Source organism: Manacus candei, unplaced genomic scaffold, assembly GCF_025592945.1.
Source record: "Manacus candei isolate 608988 ecotype Guabito, Panama unplaced genomic scaffold, ASM2559294v1 h1tg000077l, whole genome shotgun sequence".
NCBI lineage: Eukaryota > Metazoa > Chordata > Aves > Passeriformes > Pipridae > Manacus > Manacus candei.
The window spans coordinates 2,891,528-2,905,183 of record NW_026138125.1 but is presented as its reverse complement, the minus strand read 5'-3'; positions in this window follow the sequence as shown (position 1 = coordinate 2,905,183).

Here is a 13,656-nt window from a genome sequence, read left to right as displayed (position 1 = left end):
GCATTAATGTTTAGGGTGGATTGTAATGACAAAGCAGATATTGAACTCTGTAGTTCATTTGCTTTTGTTGAAATAATCTTTAAATTATTCTTCCCTTAAACAGATGGCTTTTTGCATACTGAGGAGTGCTCTGTCCCATTCCTACCCAGTATGCTGCATTATGTCCTTTCTTTCTTCATCTTGGCCATCATTATTTAGTAGATGGGATAGTATATACCATAGAACATGGAGTTTTTCCTCACTCTGCTTTCCTGGCTTTAGAAAGTTCCAATTTTTTTGCATGACCTTGGTTCTGGAGGCCTTGATTTACATCACATTAACAGCTTTATGGAGTTACTTTATAGTTTGCTCTATTGCAGAAAAACAGAACAGTTTTACTGATAGAATTTACTGCTCGTTTTTTCCCAATTGTTTTTGGCATATGCTCATGTTTTGGCTTTTACATCACTGTTGCTAGTAATTACCTTGCTTCCATTATTTGTCTTTAATAGAGGATGAGTGAGTGTGTGGTATTTTTCTTTAGTAGAGCCTGAATATATTGGAGATATCTCTTATGATGGGGAGAATACTGCAGGCATGATTAATGGCATCATCTTTGTAACATAATTTAGTTAGAAGGACTTATACAACTGATAAAGTGTCATGCACTTCCACTAAACTGCAATCTAAGTGAACTGTATTTCAGGTTTTTATATCCTCATTTCTGTCTTCTGTAAAGATATTACTGTAAGATTCATACAAGTATCTTTATAGTCTCATGCTGTAAGCAGTGAAAGTTCAATCAGTTCTTCATGCAGGAAACAGTTTCTATAAAAAATGAGTAATTATAATTCTGAAAAAGGCATAAATTAGTTCACTAGATACATTCATTGCAGACTGAAGTTGTAACTAGATGAAGTCTTTTATAGAATAAAGAGAAATTTAGTTTAAAATAAAGAAATGGGTCCTTGAAAGATGAGAGAGAAATTAGGTGTTTACAGCAGACAGTGCCTACAAAAACTTGCATTGTAAGAACTCCATGGACCACTCACATATAAATTAATCTGAGAAAATCGATATATAAACCAGAGACTAATAAAGAACTTCTTCTTAGTAATTAAAAACATCTCTGTCTTCATCTGCTTAATCCAGCTCCTTGGGCCAATTGAAATACTGCATTTTAATTTCACCTCTGTGTGGTTTTGTATGAAATTATCAAATTTTTATGAAATAATTTCAAAACTTATTCACACATAAAGAAGGTTTTTCTTGGTTTTCACTAATCACTATTATTTTTCTAGTGGAGCACTTTGTTTATCATTTGAGCTTTGCATTTTGAAAGGGCTTTGTGTACTTAATTTCATCTTTTTTTGTACTTAAACCTACATAGCTTTGGAGCTCAGGTTTTCAGCAGCTTGAATATGTCTCTGCTGACCATTCCCAGCAGGTGAACACGCTGGCAGTGAGCCCTGCTGTGCACAGTGGCATCATCTCTTCCACCAGCAAAGGGAAGCAAACTCCACACTGGAGTCCATTTCGAGCTCTCAGGAACACAAGATGAGCCCAGCACTGCTTTTCCCCATCTCCATCAGCTGGCACTTCTTTCCTTATCACCCCATTATCTGTTTTGTCTAACTTAGATCTGTTTCCCCTTTGATGCTATCAGGCTGCTGCCTTGCCCTGCCTGGTATAGGGTCTGCTTGTTAGGAGTAAAATCATGCATCTTTTCAAGCAGCTCTGTAATCCTAAAATTACAAAGCACATGTCCCAGTCAGAGCAGTGGGTCACTTTTTGGGAGCCATGAATGCAATTTCCAGTTCTTCACTGAGCTGGATATTTGCATTATTTTCCCTTTCCTTGTCTGTTCATGGTCTGCAGTATATGCAGACACTGACATTCCAGATGGAGTTATTTTGCCCCGTCTGCAGCGTGGTGGGGCCTCAGTCTTTGTGACAGTCTTTATGGGCAGCAAAAATAGAATAATAAATAGAGTCTCCACTAAATTATTGATTCTCATTACAGATTCTCATCTGGACACTCCAAGCAGGGTGCCTGTCCAGATGTATTTACTGTGCATATTAATTAGGGAAGGATGAACAAAAATGAAAAATAAAAGATCCATCACTTCTGGTTTTTTATCTTAACTTTTATCTGGTTTGGTTCAGATGGATAAACTGACAGCTCCCCTATTTCTGTGTTCTGACCTCTGAACAGGAGGCTCCTGTTACACACATCTGGCTCTGCACTTCAGCCCAGCAGAGCTGCAGAGGGAGAAGTAGTGATGCTTCACCTGCTTTTGCTGCTGCTCACACACCTTGGGCAGTTTCCCTGGCTTTGTGCCAAACCCTTCTACTCTTTCATTTCCTGCATTACCAAAGTGCAGAACAGAGAAGCAGCTGGTTGGTAAGTACTTAGCTTTGACTTAACACATTGATTCACAGAAGCAGTGCTGTGTAGACCCAAATACTCATGTAGCATATTCTCTGATTATTTTTGTACAGAAGCATCTCTGTAAAAGCTATGGTTCATACTATTCAAGCTATGGTTCATACTATTCAAGCTATAGTTCATACTATTTCATCAACCTTCTACTGAAAAATTGAATGGGCTTAAAATTAAGATCCCCTTACATAATGGAAGTCATAATGAAGGGTACGGTTCATAAATTTCAATTGTTAAATTGTCTCAGTGGGAAAGGTGACTTGACATTCCCATATTTTAAGGATTTAAAATCCACATTCAACAATAATGGCAAGGAGTTTAATTATCAGCTTATATTAAGACTTGAATATGAGAGACATTTCAACTGTTCTCTATGTGAGCCATAAGCTTTTGACTGAAGATTTTTCTTGCCTCCCAAGATCCAGATTCTGAAAGCATTTTTATTGGGTTTGTAAAAATTACATCTTATGGATGAATTTAGCCTAAAAAAAAAGAAGATGAGAAACCCAATTAAACATTTGCACAAAATATCTTCCAGGACCACAATACTTGTAAGGCTTTTTGAGAGTATTTAAGGAGGCTACTTAATGGCTATTTGGCTAACAAATAGCGCTAAGAAAAGGGGAACTTGTGCCTTTCCACTCCAACATTTTGTGGTGCCTCAGAGCTCAGTGTGTTAAGGATGGAAACATCCATAATGGAGCAAATGTTGCACTTTCCTGTTACTCAACACAAGGCTGTTGTTTATATTTACCTATGCTGTCTAAGTTTGAAAGTCCTTCTACGGTTAAAAAAATCCCTTTCTGGCTCTTCCTCTTTGGGGGATGGAATCTGTGGGTTTCCCTAGGTTTGGAAAGCACTGATCACTTGGGGGGTGCTATTGTAATATAAATAAACAGCAATGACAATAATAATAGTGTAACGTTGCAGAAAGCAATATTGTGTTTGTAACCACTGCTGAAACAGAGGTAGTGAATGATGACCATGTTTAGCCAGACTGCTGATGCAGGAATACAGAAACTGGAAAGATATCAACCAGACTGATTTAAGACTTGGAGAGAATACAGAGCTGCTAGATTGATAGCACAGAAAGGAATCTTTTGGTTGAGGTCCATGGCCTGCATCAGAGCTTTTGGGATTGATAGCACGCAGCACTATCAATCTCACAGCAGCAAATGGGATGACTATTCTCCATGAAGAATGGGCCATATTAAATACCCTGACATCCACTAGATTGAGAACTGCAAAATGAGTAAGGAAGAGTACACGTTTTTAGAGATAATACACTGCTGATTCTTTGTGCAGTTTGTTTTGCTGCAAAAAACAGCCTCACTGGCTATTCCGAGCTCAGCCCCTGGGAAGCTGAAAGTCATTCTGGAAATAATAATGATAAGTGTGAAAATGCACAGAAGGTAGGAAATATGTAAGGGAAAGTGACTTCTTAAAATTCAAAGCCAGGCTGGATGGGGCTTTGAGAAACCTTGTCTAGAGGAAGGAATGCCTGTCCGTGGCAAGGGGGTTGGAAAAAGATGGTGTTTAAGGTCCCTTCTGGCCCAAACCATTCTAAGATTGCATGATTCTATGAAAATTAAAATGCAAAAAATAACCAAAAAATAGCTTACTGTGATCTGTTTACTATTTTTGATTTGTGTTTCATTGATTATTTTGTATATTACATCCTGGTCATTTTCATGCTGAATCCTGTGTTCATAAACTGGTGACAAAAAAATTTCTTTGCTGCATCTTATGCTTTCATTGTTCTTAATATGAAGCTTGTGAAACTGAAAGCTTTAGGTAAACATGTCTTGCTTCAGGTCTATGGAATTTTCTTCATGAATTGGCTAGCATTTTTTACTTAATATTTTTATTTAATACAACCATATATCCTCCTTCAAGTATATGTCCTATATAATATTATTCCATCAGGAAAGTATAATTTATTCACTTTAGCATTCCAAGGGTTGTGGAAACCACTTTTTTTTTCTTGTGTGGACACAGCTCCCTTAGCAAACATTGCTGGTCACAACAATAGCAGATGCATTGCTAAGTGAACATAACTATCTCTTGTGTGAAATTATTTGGATAGCAGCAATGCACAGACAAAGCCATTAAAGGACACAATGAAAGCACCAAAAACTGTTATTGCCTTCCAACAGAGAGAAATTCATGAATAGTAAAGGTTCACCTCTGAAAATTTGGAGGTTATTTGCTTCTCTGAGTTCTTACAATTTTCCAAAGTGTTTAGATGTTCAGCATAAAATTAGGGAAGTAGTATCAAACCTCTGTCAAACAAAATGATTCTTTAAAAGGTTTGCTCAGAAGTCTGAGGAAAAATTACATACTTTTACCTAAATTTATCTTCTGTAGGGTCTCTGAAGACAAATGGAAATGTTTGGAGAGAGAAAGAAATAGCCAAGCGTATTTGCTGGAGGGAACGTCCAACTTTGAATAATTTGTTGCTAGATTTTAATGTTCACGTGACATCATTTCTTCCCCCCCCCCCCCAATTTTTATACTCTAGCTTTTTTCACTTGTTTCTAGTAATTTTCTAAAGTCTTATTTTAGAAGGCTACAGAACTGTTTATATTATAAATTTGCTGGGCTTCACTTTGATGGCATGACTCTTCTCCTAAACTCCTTTGGAAGATAAGAGGGATTTAAAATATGATGCACCTGAATCAGGAAAAGTTCTAGTTTTCAGTAATTCAGGGACTAAAATATAAATATGGTCTTTACAGACTATCTCTTTTGTCTGAGAAGTCAGGATTTCCAGCATGAGTCATAAGCATTCTTAGATCATGCTAAATAAATAGGTTTATTATTCAGGCTTACTGTATTATATAGAAGGAATTTTGGTTGGAAATGCATTCTAAAAAGTGTTCCATTTTAAATGTTTTGCAACGTTTGAATGACTGTTATGGGCTTGAATGACTGTTATAGGCTTGCTGACAGCTAGATGTGTTTTTAAGCATGCCTACATCCATGAAGTAGTCATGTCTCTCTCGGGGAAAAGTTCCTGGATAACTGCTGGTCTCAGTTCAATAAGAAAAATAAACTGTTGCTCTCCTGGTCATTAAGGAGGTAGTCAAATTTAGGTTCCTAGAATACTTTTCATGGTAGTTCAAAGGGATTTTGAAGTCAAAGGTGAAAACTAAGGATAGCTGAAGTAGTTCTAGTGCTTGGGTGTCACAAACTCAGGCTTTAGCAAGAAAGTTGGAGTGAGGCTTATGCTGAAACACAAATGTTGCATTAGTGTCAGGCTGTGACAGATTGAAATAATAGTCCTGTGCAGAGGAAGGCTGCAGCTGGCATCAGCAAAATGTGCCCCTTAATATACACCGAATCTCCAAGTAGTAACACAAACATCCACTGAGAGCACAAAGGAAATGTCCCACGTGTGCAGTACAGCTCGTTTGGGAAGACCTCGACATGATAGGACCTACCAATGACAAATGAAATTCAGTCCAGGTAAATGAATAAACAATACAAACAAAAGTCATTCATAAACTGGGAAATATGCTGATATCTAGACAAATAAAGCAATCTGGGTGTTTCTGTATTAAAATAATCCCTAAAGTATTCATCCCAATGTGTACGGGCAATGAAAAACAAATCAAGTAGTGGAGTGAATTGAATTACCAGTCCTATGCACTATAAATCAAAAGGAGATCCAAGCATTTTTATTGCTCCATATGGCAGAGTTGGCCATTGTCTAGAGTACTGTTTATAACACTACTCACATCAAAGCTGGAAAGTTAAAATTGCTGGAGAAGGTGAATCCAAAACAACCCAGAACCAGAAAACTGCTAATCTAATCATTAACAGAGAAAAATAGAACAGCATTCAAGTTAAGAACAGCCAAAGGAAAAAGAACAATCAAATTAATTCTAGGGTCTTCTGGTGAGTGAAGGAAATTTGTGGTTGAAAATGGAGCAGGAAAATGTAAAACTAAGAGGATGTTTACACAAAATTCCACATTCAAAACAATACACATTTAATGATATGCATTATCCCAGTCAGTGGTAAGCTAATGGAAGTGGCATTACCTGGAGTTCTCGTGCATGCCCAAATCATGTCAAATAGGGGAATGCTTATTGGATAAGCCAGGGAACTGGATGCTAGGCAGCAATAGATGAGTATAGTGTTGACTCCAACATCAGTGTTATTAGAGAGCTGATACTCATCAGATCACAGTCACCAACAGTGACACTGCAAGAGTTATGAATAAATGAAATTAGAACAGGGTAATTTGTGAAATTAATGCTGATTATGTCTTTAATATAAAACTGTACTTCTGCCTCTTGGGTTTCTTCACAGCATTACCCAACTTTACACCATATGTTTACACAGTCCTAGAAACTGGAGGTGGTTGAACTTGGTGGTGGGTGTTAAGGTGGATCTGCTGCCTGCTGCAGTTTTCTTTGCTTATAATTCTGAAGGTCACTGGCCTGCTAATAAAAAAGAGGGTAACGTGGATTTCAGTAAATTGCTGAAAAGGCCAACACAGAAAGGGTTAAGGGCAAAGTAAGTCACCTGCTAAATATCACCTGGAAGGGACAGACCCGAGTAGGTGCTGGAGTGGCTAATTGCAGCTGTCAAACCAGCTAGAGGTCTTAGGCTGTACACAGAAGAGTGGCTTAAAATCACGGAATCACAGAATATTCTGAGTTGGAAGAGACCCACAGGGATCCTTGAGTCCAACTCCTGGCCCTGCACAGGACCATCCCCAAGAGTCACACCATGTGCCTGAGAGTACAGTCCGAACACTCCTTGAACTCTGTCAGCCTTGGTGCTGTGCCCACTGCCCTGGGGAGCCTGTTCAGTGCCCAACTACCCTCTGGTGAAAGAACCTTTTTCTAATATCCAACCTAAACCTCCCCTGACACAGCTCCAACCATTCCCTTGGGTCCTGTCACAGGTCCCCACAGAGAAGAGATCATCGCATGCCCCTCCTCTTCCCCTCCCAAGGAAGCTGTAACTGCAATGAGGTCTCCCCTCAGTCTCCTCCAGGCTGAACAGACCAAGTGCCCTCAGCCCCTCCTCATGCAGGAGAAGAAATGAGCTCAAGAAATGAGCTGGTGGTCCCTCACGAGGTCAATTAGGTACAACAAGACCCTGCCAGTACCACCATCAAGCCTTTTTATCCCACAGTGGTCTTGTGAGAGTGGGGGAAGCTGAACAGGACTGAGGGTAAGGCTATGGATGGATTGAGAAAGTGTTATGGTGTGATCACTCTGTACTGTGCTTTGCTAAACCTACCTCACAGGCACAGCCACCGTCTCAGCATAGCAAACAGTGCAGAGAACTTTCAGACTCATCCACCTCTCTAGTTTTAAACTGGCAGGTGGCATCATCCTTAAAAGAGTCTTCAGGCATCTGCTGTTTTGGTTTCTTTCTGGTTCAGCTTCGTGCCCAAGGGAGCGGTAGCTGATGCAGTTTGCTGATTGCAACTTGCCTCAGGACTGCTGAGTTTGCCTTTTTGAAGTTATAACCTCAGATTTAGGAAGTTCTGGACTAAAATAGCTCATCAAAATATGCAGATGGGAAAGAGGTTAGCCTCCCTTCCTGCTGCATGGAATGAATTGAAATTTGTGAAGTCTCCAGTTATTGAGTTTTCTTTTTTATGGAAGCATTTGGCTTGTATGCGTCTGTTAGAACTAGAATGAATTTTAAACATGTTTCCACTGAGCATAATTAAACATATTAGAGCCTCGATGAATTGTATTGTCCTATGCCAAATGAAAGACTGCAAGGAATAAGAGGAATTAAAATGAATGTCAGAGTGAAATGAACACCTCCATTAAGATCAATAAAAAATTTGTTGTTGTTCAGTGTATTTAACAAGGTTCTGGAGATGCAAAATGAAGTGTCTCGTTGGTTAAAATTAAAACATTGAAATGCTGCTAGGAGATCACAGGTAATATAGCTACCTGAGAATATATCACAATTCTAGCAGCAGCCTGATAATTAAACCTTTGTCTCAAGTGTGAAATCTCTTGCATGTGATAGGATACTGGAACTTGTGTAGGTGAAATGATAAATGGAAGCAGATATTTTAATTCTTTATTTTTAGACAATTTGGTAAAGAAACCAACATTAAAGCTCAATTTAGTGTATTGCTTTTTGTTCCCCAACCTAATATCTGTTGGTTTTTGCATCAATAAACACATTAATCAGAACCTGAAAAATGGAAAACATTAGTCAATGATCCAATAAAATCCTATAATATGATGTTAGTAATGAAAAAAAAATTGACAGATTAATAAAAACAGTGATAACATAGAAAATGTAGCCTTCCAGTACACTGCTTATTGTGTTTGAATGAGTTTCAGAATTTAAGCATGAAAAATTATTCTATCCAATTTCTAAGGGTCCTCTGGATCTCTTACCATATAAACTTATAGCACAGTATTTAAATATGGAATGACTTTATACATTTTTTTTTCCCTGACATGAGGGGAAATCCCTGAGTAAAACAATACACCGTACACCTGGGAGAAGTATGTGAATTTTTCCCCACTGTGTTAAAGATTCCAGGGATCCTTTTGCAACACAACATAACCCAAGTTATCATATTAAATGTTATTTCTCATTGTAAAGGTGTTACTGTCCTCTTCTGCTTCCTCCCACGTTGGGCTGGCTTCATTTTACTGCCTATTTTCCGTATTTATTTTAATTCCACATTAAATCAAAAGGTGTTAACAGGAGTTTTTAATTTTGTGGGGTGATTTACCAAACTTTTTTTTCCTAAACTGCATTGAGCTTTAATGAAAATGGAACTGCAACCAAGAAAACAGAATGTTTCTGATTTAAAACAAATGAAACTAGTACCTGCTTTGCTTTATTGCATCAGAAAGCCCTTGATCTTAACTGCAGGTTGTCAAGCTGTGTAACAGGCTTGGAAGTTACTGTGCTGGAAGTGTAGGTTTCCTTAGACTTGCGTCTAAGTTGTTTTTCATGTGTCCACCTGTCTGCTGTCAGACAATGATATTTTAGTTTAATCCTCTGGGAAAAATTAAAAAAAAAAACCAAAACAAAACAACAAAAACAGCCTGTTTCAGTCCTACTGTTTCAGTGCACACCTGCTAACAAACTTGTGGACATGTTGTCCAACCAAAGCTGACAAAGAAGTTGGTGGTTGCCTGTAGACTTTTTGTGAAAATAGATGGGTAAGAAAAGAAGGGAGACCCACTCATTCTGAAAAGGCATTTTCCTATAGGACATTGAAATGCTTGCACAGATCAAACAGCTGTCCTAATTACAAGAAGGCTTTTGGAGTAAATCTGAAATAAAAATGCACACGGCCAGGTTTTCTTAGTTCTGATGACAATGATTCATTTTATGTACATGGAGTATTATATTGGCTTTTTCTTTGCATTTATCTATATGCATATCTGGCAATATGCAATCTTTTTATATTCAAACAATTGACAAAGACATCACTGTGTGCCAGGCAGAATAAAATCTGCCCTATAAGGCAGAGTCATAAACTGAAACCTGTTTTCAACATTTTGAGTAAAAATAACAAAATCCTCTTTAAACTGCCTCACTTTAAATGAAACCACCTCACTTTAAATAATTCTGATCCAGTTCCTCCAGCTTCTGTAAAATATGACACTTTCTCCCATTTAAGTAGATTATTTTAAGTTATGATAAGTGTTTGGTAAACATGAATTTTTAGACTACTAAAGCATAAGATCTGGTGGATTTTGTCACAAACGTGTGTTCCCCTAAAATTATAATAATCTTGAAAAGCTGATGCAATAAATTTACGCTTCCTAGAAAAATCAAATGGAAAATTTTTACTGTTTTCAGTGTAAGTCCATTGACTCCCATGGATTTTCTGTTGATTTATGTAAGTATGAATGAAATCAGAAAGGGCCCAGTAGAATATGTTGTAGTTTACACAAAGAGGATTTATTGCAGGGACTCAACAAAAGAATTTTTCAGCGTAATTTATAACCTGTTTACTGACTATAGTTGACCTTCAATATTGCTATTAAATATTCACTCTAAGGACTACTCTGTATATTTAACTAAAACCTCAGTTTAGAAGGGTTGCCAGTACATTTCTACCTAGTGTCTATGTTTTCCTCTCAGTTTCAATGGAAGACAAAAATTAATAGCTAGAAAAGACACGTCCTTTCCCCTTGGAATTGACAAGAAGTCCAATAATTTTTGATGAATAGTCTTATTTTGTGACTCTAAATGTCCACCAGAATCATTGTGCCGGATTAGATAATATTTTATTCTTTCCTGTGTCCATGATATGTCCTCTTATTCGTCATGTCTGAGAACTTGTCCTGACTACAATTATTAAAGTACATAAGGTACTGTTGGTTTGTGTACCAGCTGTGTGTCTGAGGTCCTCACCTTCTTGCATGTACTGGGGTAGAATATCTTCCCTGCAAAGTTATTGGGAGAAAAGGCTTCCTTTAACCATGTTCTAGCCAGAAAATGATACTGCTGTGCTTTTGTAGGGTAGAAACACCCTTTGAAACAATGCTAGGAGGTGTTAGCTAATCCTTTTCAATGATGCCTTTTTACAGCCTAATCGAGATAAACCCCAGGAGGGAAAGAGAGGTTTGCAAGATGAATCTGTGCCCCGTGTGGTTTTTCAAATGGATTAAAAGTCCATTTTATTAACTGAGTGCAGTGTAGTATGAAATAAACCTGAAAGCATATGGTTTTGCCCTGCCAGAGAGCCGTGAGTTGAAGCTCTGCTGTGATTTTCCCCGTCCCAACCTCCCTCTGCCAGGAAACCTCAACAGTGTTGGACCAACATCCCGACCTCTCTGCTCCCATTGTCCTGAGGCTGGTGGCAGTGAGCTGGATGGGACAGTGGAGTCCAACTGCCTGAGCCAACCTGGTTATCCAAGGCTGGGCAGGGAGTGTTTGGGAGGTGCCACTGGAGGTGGCACGTAGGTTTGGGGGAGCCTGAGTCTTTGGAGGCTGGCAGGGAAATGTCCCCTGGCTGTGCTGTGAGGGGACAGGATGAAAGGAGGTATTTATGGTCTGCATGGCAAGAGCCCACTCCAGGCTGTGCATGGGCACCATGTTGTGTTGTAGAGTCACCTTGATTGCCAGCAAGGACAATCTGACCCTGCATATGCTACCAAAGGGTTGACTGAGCATGGCCTTATATGCTTGTGGACAAAGAGAAATTACATTTCCCATGTGACACTTCCACACTGTGGGTAACATATAGCTGCAGCTGAAGTGCTTTTGTTTCAGGCATCATTTCCATCTTGAGTGGCTTTTCCTGTCTGCTGGAAAAAACACGAGCTCACTGGGTTCTTTGGTATTCTTTGGGTCCACCTGTGTGATCACTGTGGATAGTCTTTAGGTGGGGTGCACCAGTTATCTGTAAATTAAACTATATTAGGGGAAAATTTTCCTGTGCTTTCTTCCCTTTTAGTAGAATAGCTTTCTGTCTCAGAAAAAAAAAAAATAAAGAATTTGATCTCAAGAGCTGCAAATGCATCTGCAAGATAAAGATAAGTTCTGTTTGAACTAGCAGGGTCCTGGGACAATTTCTGGCACTCAGCCTTTCTCTTGAACCTCTGCTCTATGTCCTGCAGCTGCCAGGGCCACGAGGGATAGGTTTTGCTTTCTATAAATTGAATTGCTGAAACATGGCTCCTACAAAAGCCAGCCAACACCATCTTCTACCCAGACCAGGGGAATGCTGGTGTGAATATCCATTCAAGCACTTCAAAGCATTCTTGCCCGTGCTGCAAACTGAGCCAAGGGTTTCCTCAAATGCACCACATAAAATATCCCACGTAGTTCCCTGGATTTCTGTTGTATTTCTTAATACTTCCACCAAAAGCTCGAAAAATGTTTTAAATTAAGTCAGTTGCAGCTGCTCTGTCAGGAATTCACTAAGCACTGCAGCCACTGAAGCAATTAAAAAAATGGCACAGAAGGTAATTAAAAGCCTTACTGGTTCTTGCTATTAGACTGACATTTTAAATGCCTCTAGATGTTTTATTGCGCCAATAACCTATTTCCCTAGTCTCAAAGAGAAATACAACTGACATCAGTAATTTAGCAAAGTATTCTACAGGTATCATAATGTTCCAACTAGAAATCTATATTAAATCACTGCGGTTTTCCATTCTGCACAGTCCTTGACGCTCAACCTAATGAAAGAGTGGTTATTTGTTAATGAATATTAGAGCTTAGTCTCTCATTCTCATTCCCTGTAGTGAGCTGTGTAATATTTGTATTACTTGTGCACAAAGAGGCACTTTCTGGTTATCATGAACATGTGGGCTGGAAGGACTCAGGCAGAGATTGTCCTTCTTCTGTACAACAGCAGAGCAGAAGTCCTGGTTTGCTGTACAGGGCAACGTGAGAGGCCTTTCTCTGCCCCAGTGAGCTTTACTAATGAGTAGTGCTGAACAGTATATGACTGACTGCTGTTCACAAGGTCTGCTGTTCACATAGCTGGGCTTCTCAGAGCTCCTCTGTCCTCAAGTCCTGTGTTTGCAGGCAGGCTGATAGAAGGAGGTTCCTCCCAGAGACCTTAGTCTGTCTCCACAGCTCCATGAGTCAGGCTGCCACCCTTCCCAAACCCCACGTGTGTCCAGAAAGGAAAACTGGTGGGATATTAGACAGTTTGCTAGCTTTCAATTCAAGGTTCAAGCATAAGACTTTAAGAGGATACAGGGAAAATATTTTATTACAACATTTTCCCTGATAGCCTCCAAATCCTTTTCAATGTTCCAATGAACCACTATTGTTCACCGCTGATAGGAAGTTATAGGAAAACCACATGACACAGGGGAAGATAATTGGAAGTTGCCTAATTTTTTTAATCCTGATTTATTTTGTAGATCCCATTGGAACATGAAATCAAGCCAGATTTCAAGTATATTACACTTATCTGTAAAGTATACAGAAGTAAGACTATAGCAAACAGCATTGCTATGGGTGTTATAATGCCTCAAAGTTTGACAGAAATTATTCTGATGTGTAAGCACGAGGAGCAGCATTAATGTTAAGCTTTCAGCTTTTATTCCATTTTTTGTCTCCTGGGTCACCTTAATACTATGTAAACAGGGGTGCTTTGGAAGGAATTTCAGCAATAAACAAACCAGCGCATATTCCTGTGACTTGGGAGAAAGCCCACGCAGGCTGGCTCACATTGACCTCTGTGGTGTCTTTTGTTTCATATCCTGCTGATCAACACTACATGTCCCTACAGTTTGCATCAACAAGGATGTAAAA